Source organism: Amblyomma mixtum, chromosome 9, assembly GCF_055824585.1.
Source record: "Amblyomma mixtum isolate Tamu chromosome 9, ASM5582458v1, whole genome shotgun sequence".
NCBI lineage: Eukaryota > Metazoa > Arthropoda > Arachnida > Ixodida > Ixodidae > Amblyomma > Amblyomma mixtum.
The window spans coordinates 45,917,582-45,938,944 of NC_143020.1; the positions used below are offsets into that span (position 1 = coordinate 45,917,582).

At 49.8% G+C, this 21,363-nt stretch overlaps 2 pseudogenes; both read left to right on the forward strand.

The window, feature by feature from the left end:
* The first annotated feature begins 1,704 nt into the window (after nucleotides 1-1,704).
* On the forward strand, nucleotides 1,705-4,790 carry LOC149328880 (uncharacterized; annotated as a pseudogene).
* Nucleotides 4,791-4,835: 45 nt separating this feature from the next.
* LOC149328881 (uncharacterized) lies at nucleotides 4,836-9,871 on the forward strand (annotated as a pseudogene).
* The last annotated feature ends 11,492 nt before the right edge of the window (nucleotides 9,872-21,363 follow it).

Here is a 21,363-nt window from a genome sequence, read left to right on the forward strand (position 1 = left end):
AGATATTTGACTCTTTCAGACAAGGGCAGTCGAACCAGGGTCTCCGGAGTGCGATACGAGCACGCTAGCCAATCCGTAATGCCAGCTGAATGGTTTTGGAATGAACAAAGGCGCGTCTAGCTAACACGGCGTCTTCGTTCACTCCCATCTTCCTCCTTTGCCTTACGGCGAGGTGTAGGTGTCCACCCAGATATGCGAGAGGGATACATTTCCTTTCCTCATAAAATAAATTTACCGTCCAGCAAGGCGTACAGCCGAATTGGCGATGGCGTTCTGTGGACTCCCTGGCAGCGTTGCAAGACGCTGTCGCGTTCCACTCTTACAGGCGAAGCTTAACATGTTAACCACACATCAGTAACACACGCAGACAGCTAATGGACGCGTCATTCGCTGGCAGCACTTGAATCATCCTTCACAACCACATTCGTGGCAGAATGCTGTACTCAGGCTTTCGCCTTGCACCACTTTAGTCGCCAAAGTGACTCCTAATTTTTGAGTCGAGTTGTATCAGGGACTCCCGTCCCTCAGAAGTAACAGTGGCATACAAACAATCCAAGTCCGCTAAGGCTAGAGAGAAAAAAAAAAAAAACATGCGGGAAGCGGAGAATAAACGGAAAGACTGCAGTCCAAGACAACCGCCTCGGGAACAGCCACTTTCTGATGCTATCGTTTTTCTGGGGCGAGAAGGTCAACGGCGGGAACAAAATATCTTCCACAATGACTCAGGAAATACAAAGCATAATGCTTTTCAGAGCCATCACCGCGCTGCACTGCACATGCTGCATAAAATTGTTAAAAGCGGTTGTTAATAGCACAAAGCAACGCAAAACAGATCTCGAATTTTATAGGCGCGTTTATATGCATAATCGTTAGACATTTATCCGGGGCCACGACAGCGAGGCGTCTACGGCACCTCTTTCTTTCATTCTTTTTACCAGCCGCGGTGGCTAAGTGGTAAGGCGCTCGTCTACCGAGCCGGAGTACCCGGGTTCGAACCCGAGCGCGACGGCCGCGTTTCGATGGAGGCGAAACGCAAGAGGCGCCCGTGTGCTGCGCGATGTCAGTGCACGTTAAAGAACCCCAGGTGGTCGAAATTAATCTGGAGACTTCCACTACGCCACCTCTTTCCCCCTTTCTTCTTTCACTCCCAACTTCCTCCCTTCCCTTACGGCGCGATTAAAGTGTCCGCCGAGGTATGTGAGACAGATACTGCGCCATTTCCTTTTCTGAAACACCAATTTATCCCTTTATCTTGCACCCGCTCTTTTATGCCTTCCCTACGGCGCGATTCGGGTGTCCACCGAGATATGTGAGAGAGTCATTGCGTCATTTCCTTTCTTGAAAAACCAATTTCATAGCGAGGTGATGTGCCCATCCTTTCAATCTTTTCTTTTGCATATATTTCACTTCCTTTACCCACCTTCGTTAACGGTGCTGGTGGTCGCGCGCCCGACTAAGACGTGTGGCGTGTCGGTTCCGTCGTTTCTGGGCTGGAGCCACGGCTCAGTCGTCTTCACCTCTACAAGATCGACGTCTTTCGACGCAGCAAGAAATCTGGACCGCTTGGATACGACATTTCGCCAGGTGGGCCCAATTTTGAAGATTTGCAGGCCAAATTACACCCGGCCACCCGGGCGACGCAGTTTGGCCTAACGGCGTCGGCGTTTCGATGCGCGGCGGCGTGGAACCGGCCTCCCCAGATAACATGGCTGCCCTGAATCATTCGTGAGGGGTTACGACCCTGATGGCATGATCTGGACGACCGTTTCAACGTCAGAAGGCGACAACTCAGCAGCTGTTCTGAAATTTCAGAACTAATCCCTCAACGAAGCGGTCGCGCGCCGATCGCTCGCTCAAGCCAAACTGGCGGCGTCCATCGCTACCCCGGCCTCCGGCACACCGGTTGTAAAGATGCAGCCTCCTGCCTCGCGCGCTGCAGGAAGCAAAGGCAGGGCCCGTCCCAACTGGAAGCCTCGGCCACTCCCAAGACCGGGCCCTGACGACTTCGTGGTCTTGCTCAAGCCACGCAAACACCTGTCGCTGCATCAAGCCTTTTCAGGGAATCGCTACGGCGCCGCCATTACGGCCTACCTCGGGCCCGAGGTAGCAAGGTCTGTTACGGTTCTCCCATCCCGTGACCAAAACCTCATTGTGATTCACACCCCGAACCCGGCTCCTCGGGGACATCTCCATTAACACCGAGCATGGGGAGATTCCACTGCACGGATACCTTCGACAGGACGGAGGCGATGTCTGCCACGGCGTCATCACCGACAGCAACGCGGACACAACTGAATCGCTTCGGCAGCAGGTGCAGTGGAGGGCAGGCACCATCACCGAGGTTCGGAAATTTGGCACCTCTAACAAAGCTCGGATCACCTTCGCCGGGAGGGAGAAACCGCGTTTTGTGCGCTATGAGATCATGCTTATCCCTGTTCAAAACTACTACCGGACGATCCCGGCCTGCGGCCTGTGTGGGGCCGTTGGCCACCGAGTGGACGCTTGTACAACACGCAGCCGGACACGTGCGGTCTCTGTGGGCAACAAGCTCCGCTTCAGGAGGGGGTGCCGGCCCCTCACGAGTGTGTGCCGCGGTACTCGGTTTGTGGCGGTGCACACGCCACAAACTCGCGGGAGTGTGCGGCGAAATTCCCCAAGCACAAGATGGCCGCCCCGAAGGGCGAAAAAAATAAAGTAGCTGCCAAGAAGAAGAGCCGCCATCTTGGCCGCCCTGGTGAGTTACCAAGCCGGGACAACAACATTGAGAAGCCGACGACACCAAACGGAGGAGCCGGCAAGCGCCCGTCGACGCAGCCGCCACCACACGGCGACACTGTAAAGCAGTCGACAGCGCCACCACACAAGCCCGGCGCCTGGGTCAACGCCGTGAAAAATGGAACGCAGGTGAGCGGTACGGACAGGGCTGCCTCCTCCTCCCCTTCCTCCTGCCCCCCTGCCGCATGCAGTGCCGAGCAAACCAAAATAGCAGCTCTTGAGGGGAAAATTGATATGCTGCTCCAGAAAATTGCGCTCCTAGAATCGCAATCAAAACAGCCTATCACTCCCCCCTCGCAAACCGCTACCGAGGCAATGGAGAGTGTGCCCGCGGCATCGAACGCAGCACTGAACGCGGAAGCTGCACTTGAGGTCTGTCTAGAGGCCCGCATGTACGCCCGTTTCCATGCCCTAGAAATTAAATTTCCGCGGCAATCACCTCCGCGATCGCAAAAATTACCGAAATTATACCCACAATCGTCGCATAGCACACCGCAGAATCTTCGCGTGGCGTCCGACGAGTCGGCGGTCTAATCAAAGACGTGTCTGGCCGCTATCCCAAAACCTCGCGTCGCGCCATGGAAACTTTAGCAGAAGACGATGACAGCCATGGAGGAAGAAAAACTAGGAGGGACCATGACGTCACAATCTTGAAGCCTAGTCATAAAAAATATAATGGAAAGCATCATGGGAAATAGGCCCTCACGTGACAAGGCAGTGGTAGCTCTTAGCTGGATTTCGGTTTCGGTTTCGCTCTCTCGCTGTACGAGCAACTACGCGACCATCTGCTTGCGTTCACTGACGGCTCCGTGGTGAGCGCAAACTGCTCGCTCGCCGCAGCGTCCACCATCCCCGAGCGACGCGTGCGCTGACTGCGGCGCAGTGGAGACACTTGGAGCACATGCTCCTTCGCTGTGCCGCTTCTGCAGTGCCGCGTCGCGAGATTCTCGCGGCCTGCAGGGCGCTGCATCCCGGACAGTCTCGAAGCGCTCCTGTGGCAGCGCGGCACTGCGCGCACCCGTGATATTCTAGCCTCTATACCCGTGACAAAACAGTGGTGAGCCTCTGTGCGTTCATCGAACAGGCGGGCTTGACTTCCCGCTCGCTCTTCGCCAGGTAGTGCACGCGTGACACGAACGCTCCGTGGGTGCTACCTCCGACGGTATACGCGGCCGGGCGCCCCACCCCGGCCGCTAGTGCAGTATGCCGCGCGCGCGATTAGTCCGAGACAGGACGCTACGAGCGCGCGGCTATGTATACATACAGTTTACTTCTTTTTGTAAGTGATTGTGCGCAGTGGCCGGGAGACCCCGCGCAGGGGCAGACGTAAAGCCGCCGGCACTCTCTCTCGACAGCGAGAGAGAGAGAAATACTTCACTGCTGAATTTCACGTCGGAACCGCCTATGTGCGCGCGCGTATTCGGCACGACTTGTGCCTTGAGAATAGCGGAGAACGGAGGGCCCATGGGCGGGCCGAAGTCCGCCTGCCCGAGAAATAGAAACTTGCGCAGCGCGCCGGAGCGCTCGTTCAACACGTCCGTCCGCCGTGAGCGCTCTGGAAGCCGCTGCACCCTTTTTTAGAGGCTCGTTTCTTCGCCTACTCTCGAGTTCTCCGCTCATAGCATGCGCTGAAATAAACGCTCCGTATGTGTGTATAACGACGAAAGGAATTCCTCTCCATTCTCTTTATGAACCACAGTTGAACAGTGACGAGGTCGCGGCCGCACCCTTTGATGAAAAGTTTACCCGCAGTTTTCTACAGTGCACCCAAAAACTCAAGAGTGTAATCAACAGAGACGCGGAGCCTTCAGACAACCTCGAGCTCGGTACGCATTCCGCCAAAGCGCTGCGCTGCGCTACTTCGGAGCACGGACGTTCACTAAAAAGCACCGCTGGCTGGCAGTCTGGTAACTGTGGAGGAGGGCCTATTTCCCATGAGTCAGTGCGCAAAAGGGCCCTCGGCAGCGGCGTCAGAGGAGGATGGCTTGCAGAGGCTGAGCGCACTCCCTCCTAGTTTTTTTACCTCCATGATGACAGCTGCTCGCTCTCCGGAATAGAGGATGGCCCCCTCCAGGGTTGCCGTTGGTGGCTACTTTGCGCCAAATTGGCTACTTTTCGACCCCGTCTGGCGGTGAAAATTTCACGCTGGCTCCTTGGCTACTTTCTGGCTACTTTGAACTTCTATTTGGGCGCATTTACTAGCCATTTTTTTTTTTTGCAATTGCATATACAATAGCAAGCAAGAACAGAAAAGAAGAATTATTTCCAAGCTTTGCTGTCCTCATTGCTGTCCTGGTCGCCTTGATGCTCGCGCGCGTCCTCGACGCACATATTCTTCCAACCATGCTTCCAACGAACTGGAGTCTGGAATACGCCAGCAGCAGAGAATTAGCGGTGCACTTGATCGCGCATCATGTTTAACTTTCTGGAACGCAGCGGCATCGTACAAGGACACTTGCGGCGAATGCCCTTTTCAGCACCTGGCGCAAGGATCACTGAAAATTTTCACCCTTCCAATTTCTAATGCTGATGCAGAGCGCGTGTTCTCTTGCGTGAACTTGACGAAAACAGAGATCCTTAACAAAATGAAGCTGGACTTGCTTATGGCGATTCTGCGAATCAAATTTGGGCTACGACTCCAAGAAAAAACAGCATCATCGTTTAACGTTCCTGTTGAGTGCCAAGTACAATAGAATGTGCCAAAATTACTCCGGCAAGAACACTATCTACTCTAGACAAACTACGCGGACTGAACTTTTATTTATTTGCAACGTACCTGATACTTGAAGGCCGAGCAAGAGGCCCAAAATTCCGTGCTATTTATTTACTCTGTGTTTTTGTGTTGATTCCAAATGATATTATTTATTGTTCATTAATAAAAGTGGCTTATAATAATAGTTCTTTTCTACTTGGCTACAAATTTGGCGCCAAGATCAGGTGGCGTGGCTACTTTTGGCTACTTTTAGCTTCAGTTCTGGCTCTTTTTGAAAAATTCCCAACGGCAACCCTGGCCCCCTCACCGCGAGTACTGCCTCCGGAGCAGCGTCCCTGCAATCGCCCTCTCATTTAACGGACCATGGCAGGCAGGCCTCAAATTAGGCGCTCTCCTCATACCAATTCGGCCACCCCCATCCAAATTACGCAGTGGAACTGCCGGGGATGCCGTTCCCGCGCCAAGCGGGCGAACCTCCGGCTCTTCCTGTCAACATTCGATTCACTTCCTGCGGTGGTTGCCTTCCAGGAGCCAGGGAGCGGCGTAACTCTTACAAATTATGTTACGTTCCAGCAGGACCCCTCTACCTGTATCTGCGTGCACAAAAATTACACAGCCAACTTGGTCGATTTCGACCTCAATACTGCATATTCCTATGTAATGGTCACTCTTCTTCCACTTAAGAAAAAAAACGCACCTTTACATATACTTTACATCTATTCTTCTCCCAAGATAAAAAATGTAACTTTCGCAGCCCTTTTCAGTCGCGCCCTGAAGGCTGCGGGCAAGGACCCTCTGGTGATCGTGGGCGACTTCAACGCTCATAGCACACTCTGGGGGTACGTGCGTGAAGAGAAGCGCGGACGCAAGCTAGCGGAACTTGCGTCCACGCAGGGCCTGACCCTTCACACCGACCCTGCACATTCAACGCGGGTGGGTAACTCCGTGACTCGGGACATGTGTCCGGACCTTACCTTCACCAAAAACTTAAAACACACAGAATGGACCAACACCGAGGAAACCCTCGGCAGTGACCACTGCATACTCAACATCAGCGTCACAACCAAACCACTGGCAAGATCCCACGCCCAAGCCCGCCTGCCCGACTGGACAAAGTCCCGGCACACCTGCACTATTTCGGCCCCTAGTCACAAACAAGGCTACCATGCATGGTCACAAGGATTGGTTACACATCTTCGTTCGGTAGAAACTCAAGTTACACTATCAGAGGCCACGCCGGAGGTGGACAACCACCTCCTGCATCTCTGGGAGGCGCGGCATATAGCCTCGTCCGCAAATGGCGCCGCCAAAAACGTAATCGAGTAGAAGGGACAATACCATGAAAATTAGAGGGTATAACTGCCGGATTAATACATTTAAATATTCATTTTTTCCCAACACAATAAGTGATTGGAACCTGCTGCCTAATGAAGTGTTTGAGAGCGAGAATTTCCAGACCGAAATTGACCATGCAGTAATCTGATTATGCTGTTGTCAGTGTTGGTTCTGCGTGTCGGGTGCAATCAGAATGCTTTTATCTTTTTGGAAGTTCTTAACATTTTTCTGTAACTTTTCTTTCTGTTTTGTTCGCTTGTGCTGTATTGAATTTTACTGTTAATGTACTTACCCCCCCCCCCCCCCTACAATAATGCCTCTCAAGGCGCTGTAGGTACCTTGAATAAATAAATAAATAAAAAATAATCGGAAACTCAAAATTCGCATCGCCGAGCTCACCCAGCGAGCGGCTGAGTATGCGGCCCAGCTTGCCGGCTCGAATTGGGTGGACCGCTGCAATACGGCCGCTAGACAGATGTCTAGCCGGAGCACTTGGCGTCTCTTTCGTGCCTTGATCGATCCGACTAAAAGCAGAGCCGAGACACAAAAACATCTCCAACGGGCTATCCATAGCTTCAGCGGAGATACCTCAAAATTAGCATGCAAATTACGTGATCAATACCTCTGCATCCAACAGGGCCCCCGAGGGCCAGCGTACTCGTATGCAGGTTCTGAGAACGCGGAACTGGATCAACCGTTTCGGCTCCACGACCTGAATGCGGCCTTGAGTAAAATGAAACGAGGAACGGCGCCCGGAAGGGACAACATAACTGTGAAATTACTTGCCAACCTTCCCGACCCGGCCTACGAGGCGCTCCTCGCATACATAAACTCAATCTGGTTAGGTCAGGCACCCCTCCCAATCGAATGGAAGACCGCCCTGGTCACTTCCATTCCTAAAGCCGGCAAAGCCATAAACACGGACAACCTCCGCCCCATCTCCCTCACGTCTTGTGCGGGAAAGCTGATGGAGACTATGGTGCGAGACAGGCTGTCCGAATTTTTGGAAAACCAAAATGTATTCGCAGACACCATGATCGGGTTCCGCCCGCACCGGTCCTCGCAGGATGTCCTGCTTCATTTAGACCGCGAAATTCGGAATCCCGTCGAATACCCCCTTAATGACAAGGTAGTACTCGCCCCCGATTTGAAGGGGGCTTTCGACAATGTAACGCACGACATCATTTTGACGCACCTCTCACAAACCAACTGTAGACACGACACGTTTCAGTATATTAGGGAATTTCTCTCCGCCCGGCAATCGTATATCCGGATACAAGATGAAGAACACGGCCCCTACCAATTAGGTACGAGAGGTACCCCGCAGGGCGCGGTCCTCTCACCCCTACTATTCAATTTGGCAATGATGAAACTTCCAGCCCAGCTGGAAAGTGTTGAAGGCATACAGCTCGCGCTCTATGCCGACGACATCACCATCTGGGGTAAACCCGGATCGGTTGGAGACACTGAAGCCAACCTGCAGCAAGCGGCCGAGACTGTGGACGCTTTCGCCCGCCGCTGCGGCCTCGAATGCTCCCCGGCCAAATCGGAATTTGTGCACATTCGACCCTCGCCGAAGTGCACTACCAAAATCGAACTGTCCCTAGCGAGCGGATCATCCCAGAACAGTACTGGGTATCTTTAGCAATAAACACCGCCGTGCCGACACAGCACTGCCCAAATTGCGCAAGGTGGGGGACCAGGTGGGCCGCATGATCCGCCGCGTTTCGAATAACCGCGGGAGATTACGGTGTAAAGATGCCTTGCGGCTGGCACACGCATTCGTAACCAGTCGAGTCTTGTTCTCGACTCCTTACCTCCACCTTCGCAAATGTGACGAGGAAGCCCTTGAGGTGGTTCTCCGTAAGATCTACAAGCGTGCTCTTGACCTGCCGGTCACCACGTCCAACCAGCGCCTCCTGGGTCTGGGGATGGTCAACACCTTCGTGGAGCTCCGAGAAGCGCACTTGACAAACCACTACACAAGACTCTCAAAGACGCCGTCGGGTCGCCGCCTGCTTGCCCGACTTCACATCCAGCACCCAACACTGACGGAAGAGCGCGTGTGCATTCCCGAAATCTGGAGATACGCCCTGCACGTACACCCTCTTCCGGCCAACATGACACGAGACGACCATGGTGGGCGGCACCTCGCGCGGGCGGGAGCCTTGGCACGCTACTATGGAAACAAACGCGGAGTATTTTACGCGGACGCCACCGGCCCACACCATGGGGGTTGGTACACGGCCGCAGTCGTCCGCCAAAATACCGCAGTGAACAGCCTTACGTTCAAAGCACAAGACATTACTCGTGCAGAAGAGGTGGCAATCGCGCTCGCCGCCGCCGATCAGGACTCGCGAGTCATCATTACCGATTCGCGAGGGGCCTGCAGGAACATCGAAAGGGGCTTTATTTCCTATCTGGCATACCGAATACTTCAGAATAGCAATTACCTCGGGGCTCCCACGTCCCGAACAATAATATGGACTCCGGCGCACACGAGTCTCGAGGGCAACGAAGCGACCGACGCCGCTGCCCGCGCGCTCACTCTCCGGGCATCGCCCTTGCCTCCCTCCAATGCGGACTCCGACCCATATCCGGCTTTTACCTTCAAGGAAATCATCCAATATTACCAATTCAGCCGTGCAATCTTTCCTAACCCCTGCAAGGGCCTCACGAAGGCGGAGAAACGCTTACTCCTTCGCCTTTAAATCTAAAACACTGCTGTGCCCAGCAGTCATCAAACATTTCGACCCGGCGTGCACAGGGGAGTGCCCGCACTGTAGGGAAAAGTCTTCGGACCTTTACCGCAATGTGTGGGCATGACAATCAACCCCTCACCTTCCCCCTATCCTCAACCCAACCCGGGAGGACTGGGAGGCGGCCCTGCTCGGCTGCTCTGACCTGGCGAGCCAAGGTCACAGCGGCGCGCCCAAGCAGCAGCTACAGCCAATGGGCTCCTGTAATGAGCAGCCCACCTAGTTTGTAAGAGGCGGCCCCTTAAGGACCGCTCCACTCGCTCCCTGTACATATTTTAAATATAATGTTTTTCAGTCAGTCAGTGGTCAAAGTTTTTACTAGAAAGGGACAGGATGTATATTTGGATCATCCCGTAAGGGATGGTTCCTTATAAACACTTAGTACGGTTGAAGTGCCCACCGAGAAGTGACAGTTACCACGCGTTTAACTTCCTCAGAACCATTGTAATTCGTGGCTACATCACTGGGTGGTTGACGAGGAGGCGAAATTAAGGCTACGCCAGTGTTGGACACCGCCACAGTGGCTCAGTGCTACAGACGCTCATCTACCGAGCCGAGCCGGAGTACCCATGTTCGAACCCGACCGCGGCAGTCGCGTTTCGATGGAGACTGAAAGCAAAATGCGCCCGTGTGCTGTGCTATGTGAGTGCACATTAAAGATCCCCAGGTGGTCGAAATCATTCCGGTGGCTCCGGCACCTCTTTCTTCTTTCACTCCCACCTTCCTTCCTTCGCTTCCGGCGCAGTTCAGGTGTCCACGAGATATGTGAGAGAGAGATAGTGCGCTATTTCCGTACCTGAAAAAAAAAACGAATTTACCGATTTTATTAATCCCGCCGAGTTGAATAGAAATTTGACTGCCAATTTGAAGGATTCATCGGGCCATCTTATTCGATGGAGCCTTCGTTTCTGATAGTTCGACATCACCGTAGTCATTCCGATGCAATCATTAGGAAGGGATAGCAGGTATGTTTGGATCAACCCGCAAGGGACCGATCCTTACAAGCACTTGGCACGGTTGAAGTGCCCCCCGAGAAGTGACAGTAACAGCGCCTTTAATTATCGCGCAGCCGGAAAGGACAGAATAAATAATGCTTCCATTAGAAGCATGGAAGATATGGCCATCGCCGAGCTTACAAAGAACCTAAACGCTATCTGGGAAGGAAGGAAGGAAGGAAGGAAGGAAGGAAGGAAGGAAGGAAGGAAGGAAGGAAGGAAGGAAGGAAGGAGGGAAGGAAGGAAGGAAGGAAGGAAGGAAGGAAGGAAGGAAGGAAGGAAGGAAGGAAGGAAGGAAGGAAGGAAGGAAGGAAGGAAGGAAGGAAGGAAGGAAGGAAGGAAGGAAGGAAGGAAGGAAGGAAGGAAAACTATTTTCACTAATGCTTTTTCTTGCGGTTTGGGGGCATCTTCAGAGACGTCTTGGTTCTATCCCCAGGAGCCTTCTGTGTCGAAATCGTCCACCTTAATCAATGGTCGATTGCCCTCAGCCCAGGGCTCCGCTGGCCACTGCCGCCCGTTGAGCTCCCTGTACCAGACCTGGTTGGTCTTCATAGTGGTCGCTGGACAGCAGAGTCTCCCATTGCTCCGCACTCGGGTTTTGTATTTTGGGGACCCCGTCTATATTTTGGCAGGCCAATGTGATGTGGTATAGAGTAGGTTTTTCGTCGCATCTGGGACATTTGTTCGCGCGTATATCTTAGGGTGCATTTTGTTTAGTATACGTAGGTTTGGGAAAGAGCCTGTTTGTAATTGTCTCCAAGTGACAGCTTCCTCTCTACTGAGAGAATTGTGCTGCGGGGGATATCGCATTCTTCTGCCTCTATAGCCTCGGATATCTGGAAAAAAAGAATTGTGCCGGCGGAATGGAAACATGCAGAGGTAATTATGATACCTAAGCCGGTCAAAAGACTTCAACTCGAAAACCTCAGACCAAGAAAACCTCCTGTCTAGGGAAGATATACGAGAGAGTTTTTAGTGAAAAGATCACAAACTACTTGGAGGACGAAGGATATTACCCTAATGCTATGTTTCACTTCAGAAGAGGTCTGTCCAAGCAAAATGTACTACTACAATTAAAGGAGGATGTCCTCACTGAAATACCAAGAAGCGGCGAACACATGCTGCTAGCAGCCTTCGATAACGTGGGACATGCGGTTATCATGGAAGGTCTCAATAACATAAACTATGGAAACAGCCTTCCGTTATGTCAAAGCCTTTTTGACGGAACGAACAGCTACGACGTAGGCATCGGAATTCAAGATCGGAGAGCTTCATGGTGCCAAACAAGGGTACTCCGCAAGGCTCAGTAACATCACCGCTACTATTCAACATAGTGAAGATAGGACTCACGGAAGTATATGACGAAATAGAAAACATCACCTACGCAATGTATGCAGATTACAAAACAATATGTACAACCACACGCTCCCTAGCAGCTAAACAAGTGCGGCTACAAAGACCGATCAACCATACCGAACGATACACCAAGGCAAGAGGATTATGGTGCTCAGCATAAAAATCAGAATACGTAGGAATAAAAAAAGGTACACTAAAATAGGACTCCCAAATCACCTTGAAACTCGGAAACAAGACAATACCTAAGAAAACGGAAGTGAGGGTGCTTGGATTGTGGCTGCAAAACACAGGACGATGTAGCAAAATCATCGCCTCCATTAAGAATACAACAGAGCAAGTCGCCTGAATAGTGCGAAGAGTCAGCAGTAAAAAGATGGGGATTAGACACAGGACACCCTGAGACTTATAGAGAGCCTCGTCACGCGCAAGGTAAAGTACAGCCTCCCCTACCACGAACTAAACAAGCAAAAGACCATACTATGCAAAGCGTACAAAACGGCGCTCAAACTTCAAATGTCCACGCCAACCGAAAAACTAATGGCACTGGGAGTATCAAACACCTTTGATGAACTACGATCAGCAAAACGTAGTGCGCAATTAGACAGACTCGCTCAAACCAGTACAGGAAGACACCCACTGGAGAAATTACGGCTACCTCTCGGCATACAAAGAGACAAGGAACCGATGAATAATGAAGACAGAACCAACACCCGGGCAAGACCCATACCCCGACACATGGACCCCAATATACGCCATGAAAGACGACAAGCCAGAGCCCGAGCACTCAGCAGGGAATTCAGCGACAATCCCAGCGTAGTCTACACGGACGGAGCAAAGTACCGATACCAACGCAAAACGATCGCCGTTGTAACAGACGAAGGAGAGAAAGAAATAACCAGCGCAGCGGTAAACAACCCAAACATAGACGCAGCTGAAGAAGCCGCCATTGCTCTGGCAATAATTCACGGCAACGCAACAAGACGCAACCTCACTATAATGACGGACTCCAAAACAAGCATGCCGAAACTACACAAGAGGCAGATTCGACAGCATCGCCATTCATATTCTACACACGACGAGAAGACACAAAAACACAAAACATAGTATAGTGTGGTTTTCCGGACATCAAGGGATGAGGGGCAACGTGGCAGCAGACGAGTTAGCTGGAGGGTACGTCAACCGAGGAGACTCAACACTTTGCACCACCAGCACCTTTGACCCAGTTACCCCCACGTACTCAGATACATTCGATCATTAAAGGGGTGAGCGGAAACCTTAGCGAACCCCACACAAAAGGCTTACCAAAGAGGAGGTGATAGAAGCGAAACGGCGCATTATCTGTCTCACATATCTCGGAGTGCACCTAAACCGCGCCGTAAGGGAAGGGAGGGAGGTGGGAGCGAAAAAGAAAGCTGCAAAGAGGTTCCGTAGTGGAGGTCTCTGGAGTAATTTCGACGTGCAGTGATATCACTGCTTTAACGTGCAATGATATCGCACAGCACACGGGCGGCTTTTGCGTTTCGCCACCACCGACATGCGAACGCCGCTGTCGGGTCCGAGCCGGGGTACTTCGGCTCCATAGACGTGCGCATGTAATACTTTTCCTTTTTGGCAACGTTAGCTAAACCTACTCGGTTAGCCTGCATGAAATGGAACGTAATAAGGCCTCTAAATCGATCAAAAGTCCGTTGATCATTGATAAAATTTTGGCAAGCCAACTAGCAGCCCACAAGTTACCGCTTCACTGGGATTGCACTGCCATGCATATGTTTTCATGACCTTTGACTATCTCCTAGTATAACTGTTGTGAAGATGTAGCAAGTTGACCGTTCATTCCTTTTGTACAAAACTACGGATTTTAACACCGGCAATTTAAACAAAAAAGTGATCATATTTAATAACGCTCACAGGCAGGCGACCCGGTTCCTACTCCTGCCTTTCTTTAAGTGGTTATTTCTACGAAGCAGCATATCAAACGACAGGATTATAAATATAATCTATTCTTGAAGCCATAGATTCTAAATCGCGTCTTCAAGGGACTAATTTCTCACCTGAGTATAAGATATTCATTTTGATTCGAATAACTCTTCAATGTTCGGGAAAAGCTCATTATTTCGCCATTTCTATCCGTGTCTCTTGATTCCATGCAGATATTATTATTTTGGAGAGGAGGAATAACCGCGATCTTGACAGGACTGAAGAACGAGAAGAGGACAGGACGAGCGGTACTTATTACGACGAGCGGTAGATATCATTATTTTGTTCTCAAAATATTCATGACAAATTTACGGTCATTTCCTAAACACATGCCAGCATTCCTAGGAAGGAACTTCTGCACTTTCTGTTCGCTCAGGCTCGTAAGAGGCTTAAGTATTCGCAATTTATTCGGAACACAGTGACCAGTGAGTTCATAGTGCTTCAATCCAACCTCTCACTTGCACATCACCGTCACTGGAACCATTTCCATCTTTGAGTTTAGCCCAGTTTCCCGGTGTTTTAGCGGATGTTTCCAGCCACATTACCTTTGCTCTCACAGACTGCACGGTAAAATATGCAAGGCACCGGATTTTCTCCTTTAATGATCTAGCGAAGCATCGCTCCAAAGGATTACCATTATCGCACGGAGCCAGCATCGCCGCGGCAATTGCACTTACCGAAAGGCACCTAAAAGCGCAGACTCCCTCAAATTTCGAGTTAGAATTCATCGTGAGCTAAATGCCAGTGCGTGCTGCAGCTTTCCGCTTCTTGCGCAACAGCATGGAGGTAGATGTGGGCCGGATCAAACACGTACGGTGAAGCATGGCTCCCGGGCAGCCACGCGAAGTCAGGCTCCAACTGTCAATGCTCTTTATTAAAGCATTTGCAAAAGCTTCGTATACTTTCCACAGTGCATAGCGTCGGCGGCAAAGAGGCGCGATCCGATGACGATCTCGAAGGAGAGGAATCATTAAATATTATTGGAGACGGGTGGCTTGACACATCTCGCGTATTTTTGTCGTCATTTTTTTGTTAGATGGCATTATTTGCACTGCTGACAATGCATGCCTGGCAACTGCTCCTTCGTCCTGGATAAGGGATAGCGGGGTAAAGTTTGCATAACTTTGCATTAGATATCCATGACGCGGCGTTGAGAAATTCAGCTGGGATCCTCTGAGGCAGGACTTGCGGGTTGGGGATTAAATTTCTGCAACGGCGGAGAGAAACCGATGCTTCATTCATTCATGTGTGCTCTATTAAAAGCCATAAGATAATAGCGTAATGTCTGCAACGATCTGCGCGGTTCTCTCTTGATCCCACTCAAACCTTAATCAAGAAAAATGCGCTTGTTTTGTGCCTCTAAGACTCAGTGCACGATTTTTGCGTGCAGTGTTCTCTGCTATTTATTATTTCGAAAATTCCCCAGCCGTACAAGTCCAAAGCCGTCCCCGGGCAACCGCGTGAAGGCCGATGTCCATGATCTGACAACTAATGGCGTTATACGAATGTGTGGTTGGGTGGCGCAGAAAAAGCAAAAAAAACGAATTTAATAACTTTTGACTGGTCTGCTAAGGAATCAGGGGTATAGAATAGCAGTAAATATCCTTGGACATAGCGGAAGATGAGTGGCACTCGATCATGCCCCAGGATTCGTTCCGTGTACAGCTGTCGCCATTCCGCCCGCACAGCTATATGATGTAGTGCGCGCAAGTGGAGCCGCATCTATACGTCAACTCCGGGAAGTTACAGATCTGGCGGTTCCTTGTCTTCAAGAGGCTGCTGCGCGCCCTTATATCGGACGAAACACCAAACTACTTCGACTTCAGCACCAGCACATGTAAAAATTATTCGCTTCGCAATTTCTTTCCAGTTTATCATGACATCTAATATTTATATGACACATATCATCAAGTGGGGATTTACCAAGTTAGCAGTCGTTACGTCTCCGTGTTTTTTAGTCACCTGTCACTTTAAAGAGAAATGTGCAAACAAGGCCGCTCCAGAGTATGCGTTGTATATTTAAACAAATGCATATTGCCTACTTATAGGACATATATTGTGAATTGAAGCAGCTTCCCCAGCACAATAATATAGCTATAAAAACTTATACTAGATTTCACGCTGTTAATGGTGCTGTCATCATCAATTCTTCTTAGAAACAAGCGTCTGTTGCTAAGCATCTGCTTGACGCCATTTCTAAGGCCGTAATGTTCGGCTACTTCATGCGTAGACATCAGTATCAACCACGCTCGGCGATTAGGACAAGAAAAAGAGGACCACACCAATTAGCAGGCTAGCAACTTAAGTGTACACAGTTTAGTCCCTGCTGAGCCTTTTATGAACCTTCGTAAAATACAGAGAAGAAGAGACAACGACAGGATAATGAACAAAGATCAGGGCCAGTATCAATAAACCACTCTACAAATGAGAAAGTTCTAAAAGGCAAGCTCCTACTTGTCGCCACCGGCCGGCGACGGGAGCTTAAAGCTGTTCAAATTGTCCACCAATTTAATAGTAGAGTGAGGTGGATGGCGTCTAACAGGAGCTGGGCCATTACAGCGTTCTCAATGCACCTCTCAACGGTATAAACAGTGTGACGCGGAAAAGGTGTGGTCCAATGGGCAGAATCGTCCGCTTTCGGTTCTCAACCGGTTTTTCTGGGGTCGAGCGCTTCCCCGCAGTCTTTGTTCCCCGATCCGAGACTCCTCGTAGGTTTTATTCTTCTGGTGAGAGCCTCTTCGGTACGGCGAATGTTTTCCCCATCGGACCAGAAGCATGTGCGCTGATGACGTGGGCCGCGAGAGGTCTATTGTAGAGCGGTTTCATAGTACGACCCAGGAACTGCTATTTTTAACCTTCCTGTTCTTTCTTTATTTTGTTCCTCTGTCATAGGAGGCTGTTTTTCTATGATGAACGCAGTGAGGACTAGTAACTCCCTGGTCATTGGTGAAACATGTTGATGATGATGCTTGCATAAAAAGCTTCCCGTCAGTATCTTGGTGGTGGAAAGGCCTCGAGGTCGACAAATCAGAGAGGATAACGATGCGCCATCTCAGTTGCCTTAAAGTTTTTCATGCGCAACTTCCACCTCAAGACTCTCATCGATTGATAAGCGAATCAGCGGTGAATAGTCAAATTGCCTCGGCCAGATTGGATCCGGTGGTTATAGGGCGGCTAAAACAAAGGATAGGCGCAGGAAGGTTCTGCTAGGGATTGATGGGGTCTTTCCTGACATCTTGCTGCCTTCATCATTAATGACATCTGGTCAAATGGCGGTGAAACAAAACAATAGGCAAGAAAAATGCGGCTCCAGAAAAGTTATGCTGCAAACTTTATCTGTAAGTGCATGTTTTTTCTATTCTCTTGAAGTCTCCTTTCACTTCGTGAACACTAAAGTAACAGTGACTTACCAGTGAGACCCGTACTCTGCCCTACTGGGGGCTTTGGTTTTCAGCCACTCACAGTCAGCCGCCACAATATTTGAAGCGCAATAGCGTAGACTGATGGGCGAGTTGGTACGACATTCTAGGAAAAAGCAGCGCACTAACACAAACACGAGGGAAGAAGGGACGAGACACAGTACCGAATCACGAGACACAGCACTTGTTAGCATTTGTTAGGGTGGCGGTTATGGAGAAGTAGAAGCAAAGCAAATCATTCTAAAGATCAAGAAATTTACAGTGTGAAAATGCGATCTCTGCACTGCCCGCAAAAGAAGCATGCCAAAGCGACAAACAGAAAATCGATCGAAGCAGAGAGCGGATGCTGACTAAGCAACAGCACTCCGGCGACTGCGAGAGAAGCAAGTGCAGAGAGTAATCATGATGCACCTAGCGCCGTCAGGTGTATCCTAGCATTCTTGACCCTCCCGGCACGTGGGTCTAGGACCGCATTACGCTCGTATTACGAGCGACTCTGACAAATACCATTACCTCTTATGTCTGTGGGCGCTAGAATACGCATTGTATGTGCATTCTTGAACGTGTGTCACTACATTTTTTATATTTTACCGGCAGACTTCTCAGCAAATTCATAATGTCGCAAATGATAATTACTGCGGATTCATCTCCCCACCTTTGCCCGCTACCCGGCTTTACCCGTGGGTGGGTTCAACTAGGCGAAAGCTTCTCTTCTCATCTGAGCTCGCGCATTCTTTATTTCTTCCAGCTTTCTGATCATGTATCAAAAATTGAGTATAGAGGCATCCAATTTGATGAGCCCCGGAGCAGCGTTCTCTTCTGATATCTGGATGCCCTTTTCGAACGGTTGTTAATCTGCTTAGTCAACTTACCTTTCTGCAAACCTCCCCAAGCTCAGGCATATCAGTAAGAACGTGCGCGAACACCGACCTCTGACAGTTTGAACCCGTGGGAGTGAAGAAAACCCTCATTATATCCGATGTATAAAACGGGATACCTGTTACGGATGGGAACTGGTCTCCCTGGTGTGATCATGATTAAACAGCGATTTTTAGACCTTGTACCAAGGACACCAATAATGGGCGCTGTATTTAGTAGCTTTATTATATTATTCATTTAAGCGCTACTTACGACAAATGGACAAATAGTAAATAAGAAGGTAGAGGCACAAAATAAATTCCTGCAGCTACGGCTTTACGCAGAATTGCGCCCGGGTGAAGTAGAAACCTATTAAAGAGAAGGCAAGTAGATTCGAAAGCAATATTGCTCTGCGAGCTCAAATAAGTGCACTGATCGCCTTTCTAAGCAGCTGGCGAGAGCTAAACATTATGTTAGTTGGTGACGGTTACACTATGTACACAAGCCAACCCTACAGGGATCCCTTGGACACTGTGCCCAGGTGTGAGCTCGATTCGTTCAGGGAGGTTTTACGCAGAGCTGACGTTGGTAACTTGGTCACTGCCATGGGCGATGGTAAAAAAACGACAAAACGGTGTTCAGAGGCGTTTGCACTGACAGCGGTTGGTATATATATATATATTCCAATAAAATAAGCGCAACTTCGATGAATTAGTGTTGTGCAGTAGTTCGTCCGTAGAACGGACTCAGTAGAACATGTACAGTGCGCACCCAGAATAAGCGCATTAATTACGCATCACTGAGTATAGAAATAGTTTTTATACATTTAATCATTAGTGTTCTTAGCAGTAAAATAAGGAGCAAAATGGGGATCTGCCCGTGCGAATAATTAATGTGTTGATATGATTCCATGCGACATGTCTACTTAAGCAGCGTTGGTTCTACATTTCGTTTTTGCTTTCATGAGGTTCCCATGAGGGTTTAAATTGGATTTTGCCGTGGCGTTTTCATTTCGCTGCAGCGTAGGCTACTGGTTGGTGGGGGCATCTAAATATTGGAGGTGGGTGTATTGTAAAACACGTTGCGGGGCTAGTTGGTTATGCATTTTCTTTTCTTCAAATTTAAGCAGCGCTAACTTTTAGGACAAATGCACAGAGGACATGACAGTAAGGGTGCTGGCTCTAACTATGTTTATTGAACACGTTTTTTGTAGAACATACGAGGTCTGTTAGAAAAGTATCCGACCTTTTGCCGAAGAAAAAAAACTGGCAGAACTGGAGCTTTGGAAACCTAATCATCTTCAAAGTAGGCTCCTTGGGACTCCACATAGTCCTTCCAGTGGTGCTGCCATTGTTGGAAGTATTCCGAAAAGGCTTTTTTCGGAATGGAGTTTAGCTCAGCTGTCGTTGCAGCCATAATGTCCTCTCTTGTCTGAAATCGCGCTCCTTCCAATTGCCTCTTGATTTTTGAAACAGCCAGAAGTCACAGGAGGCTATATCAGGAGAGTAAGTAGTCTGTTGAACTACAGCAGTCTGGTTTTTTGCGAAAAAAGTGTGAATTTAGTGCGAGGAATGTGCAGGAGCATTGTCGTGATGGATGCGCCAATTTCCTGTTGAACTCAACTTCGGCCTCTTGCGCGGCACAGCAGCACGTAGGCGACGGAGGACATCCCTGTAGTATTCTTTTAGTAATGTTTACTTTGCGGGGTGCGTACGCGTGGTGTGCCACACAGAGGGAGTCAAAGAAAGCAGTCAGCATCACTCTCACATTGCTGCGCACTTGGCGGGCCTTCTTTGGTCTTGGTGACGGGGAATGCTGTCATTGTGACGACTGGGATTTGGTTTCCGGGTCGTACCTGTGCACCGAAGAGTCGTCACCAGCGATTATGGTGTTGATGAAGTCGGGGTCACTGTTTGTGGAATTCAGCATATCCTGTGAGACTTCAACACGAAGCTGCTTTTGCTCCACCGTGAGCAGCTTCGGCGCGAATTTCGCCGCATCCTTCTCCATGCGCAAATTTTCGGTGATAATGGAATGTTCAGAAAAATTGGTGATGTCCACCTCTTCCACAATTTCTCGGATAGTCACACGATGGTTCCGCGTCACCACAGCGTTCATTTCGGCAATGACCTGGTCATTTCGGCATGTTGATGGCTGACCGGAGCGTGGCTCTCTATGCACCGATGTGCGGCCGTATTTAAACCAATTGTACCACTGCTTAATCTGTGTCCTGCTCATAGCATTCTCACCGAAAGCCGTCTGAATATTCCGAATGGTTTCCACTTGGCTGTCGCCTAGTTTCTGGCAAAATTTGATGCAGTAGCGCTGCTCCTGTCGCTCCGCCATTTTCCTTGCAATAAAAAACCGACGAGAGCACAGCGCACTGCCTCACTCAAACGCTGCGTGCCAGTGACTGACGCTATCGGCAGGCGAGAAAAAATTTGTGCATGCTCACGAAGGCTCAAGGTAGGCTGGTGCAAGCGTGCTTGTTTCAAATCCATCAGGTGTTCGTAAAAAAAAATAAAGTCAGATACTTTTCTAACAGACCTCGTATAAGAACAGACGATCGTGAGCGCATGCGCATCTACGACTAAATGCTGAAGAAAAGGGCAAGAAAAGCGGACGGGGTGCAAGAGTAAAGTGAGGTCGCTTTTTTTTTCTCCTCAAAGATGACAGCAAAGGAAGATTAACGTGAGCAGAACACATTTCGTTCCTTATTTTCAACCAATCTGAATTCGCTGGCCTGAAGGAAGACAGAGGTGGTACTGACACACATGTCGCCTCTTGCCTTGATAAAAAATGCTTCGGATAATTCCCGAGCTAATCTATCTTTGCCCCTGGTTAAAATTTTGATCTTGTCAAGCCGTGGCTGACAGTTCTGATCGTTTAGGTCTTTGCAGCAACAGCAATGGGCGGGTAGATTCAGGCATGAGTCTGATGCGTTTCCCAAACTTCGTTCATGTTCCCCAGCACGTTCGTTAACACAACACCCTGTCTGACCAACGTACACTTTGCCACAAGAAAGGGGGATCTTATAGACCACACCCGTGGCACACCGCGGCTTGTGAGCCACGGCTTGACAAGATTAAAATTCTAACCAGGATCAAAGATAGATTAGCTCGGGAATTATCCGAAGCATTTTTTATCAAGGCAAGAGGCGACATGTATGTCAGCAC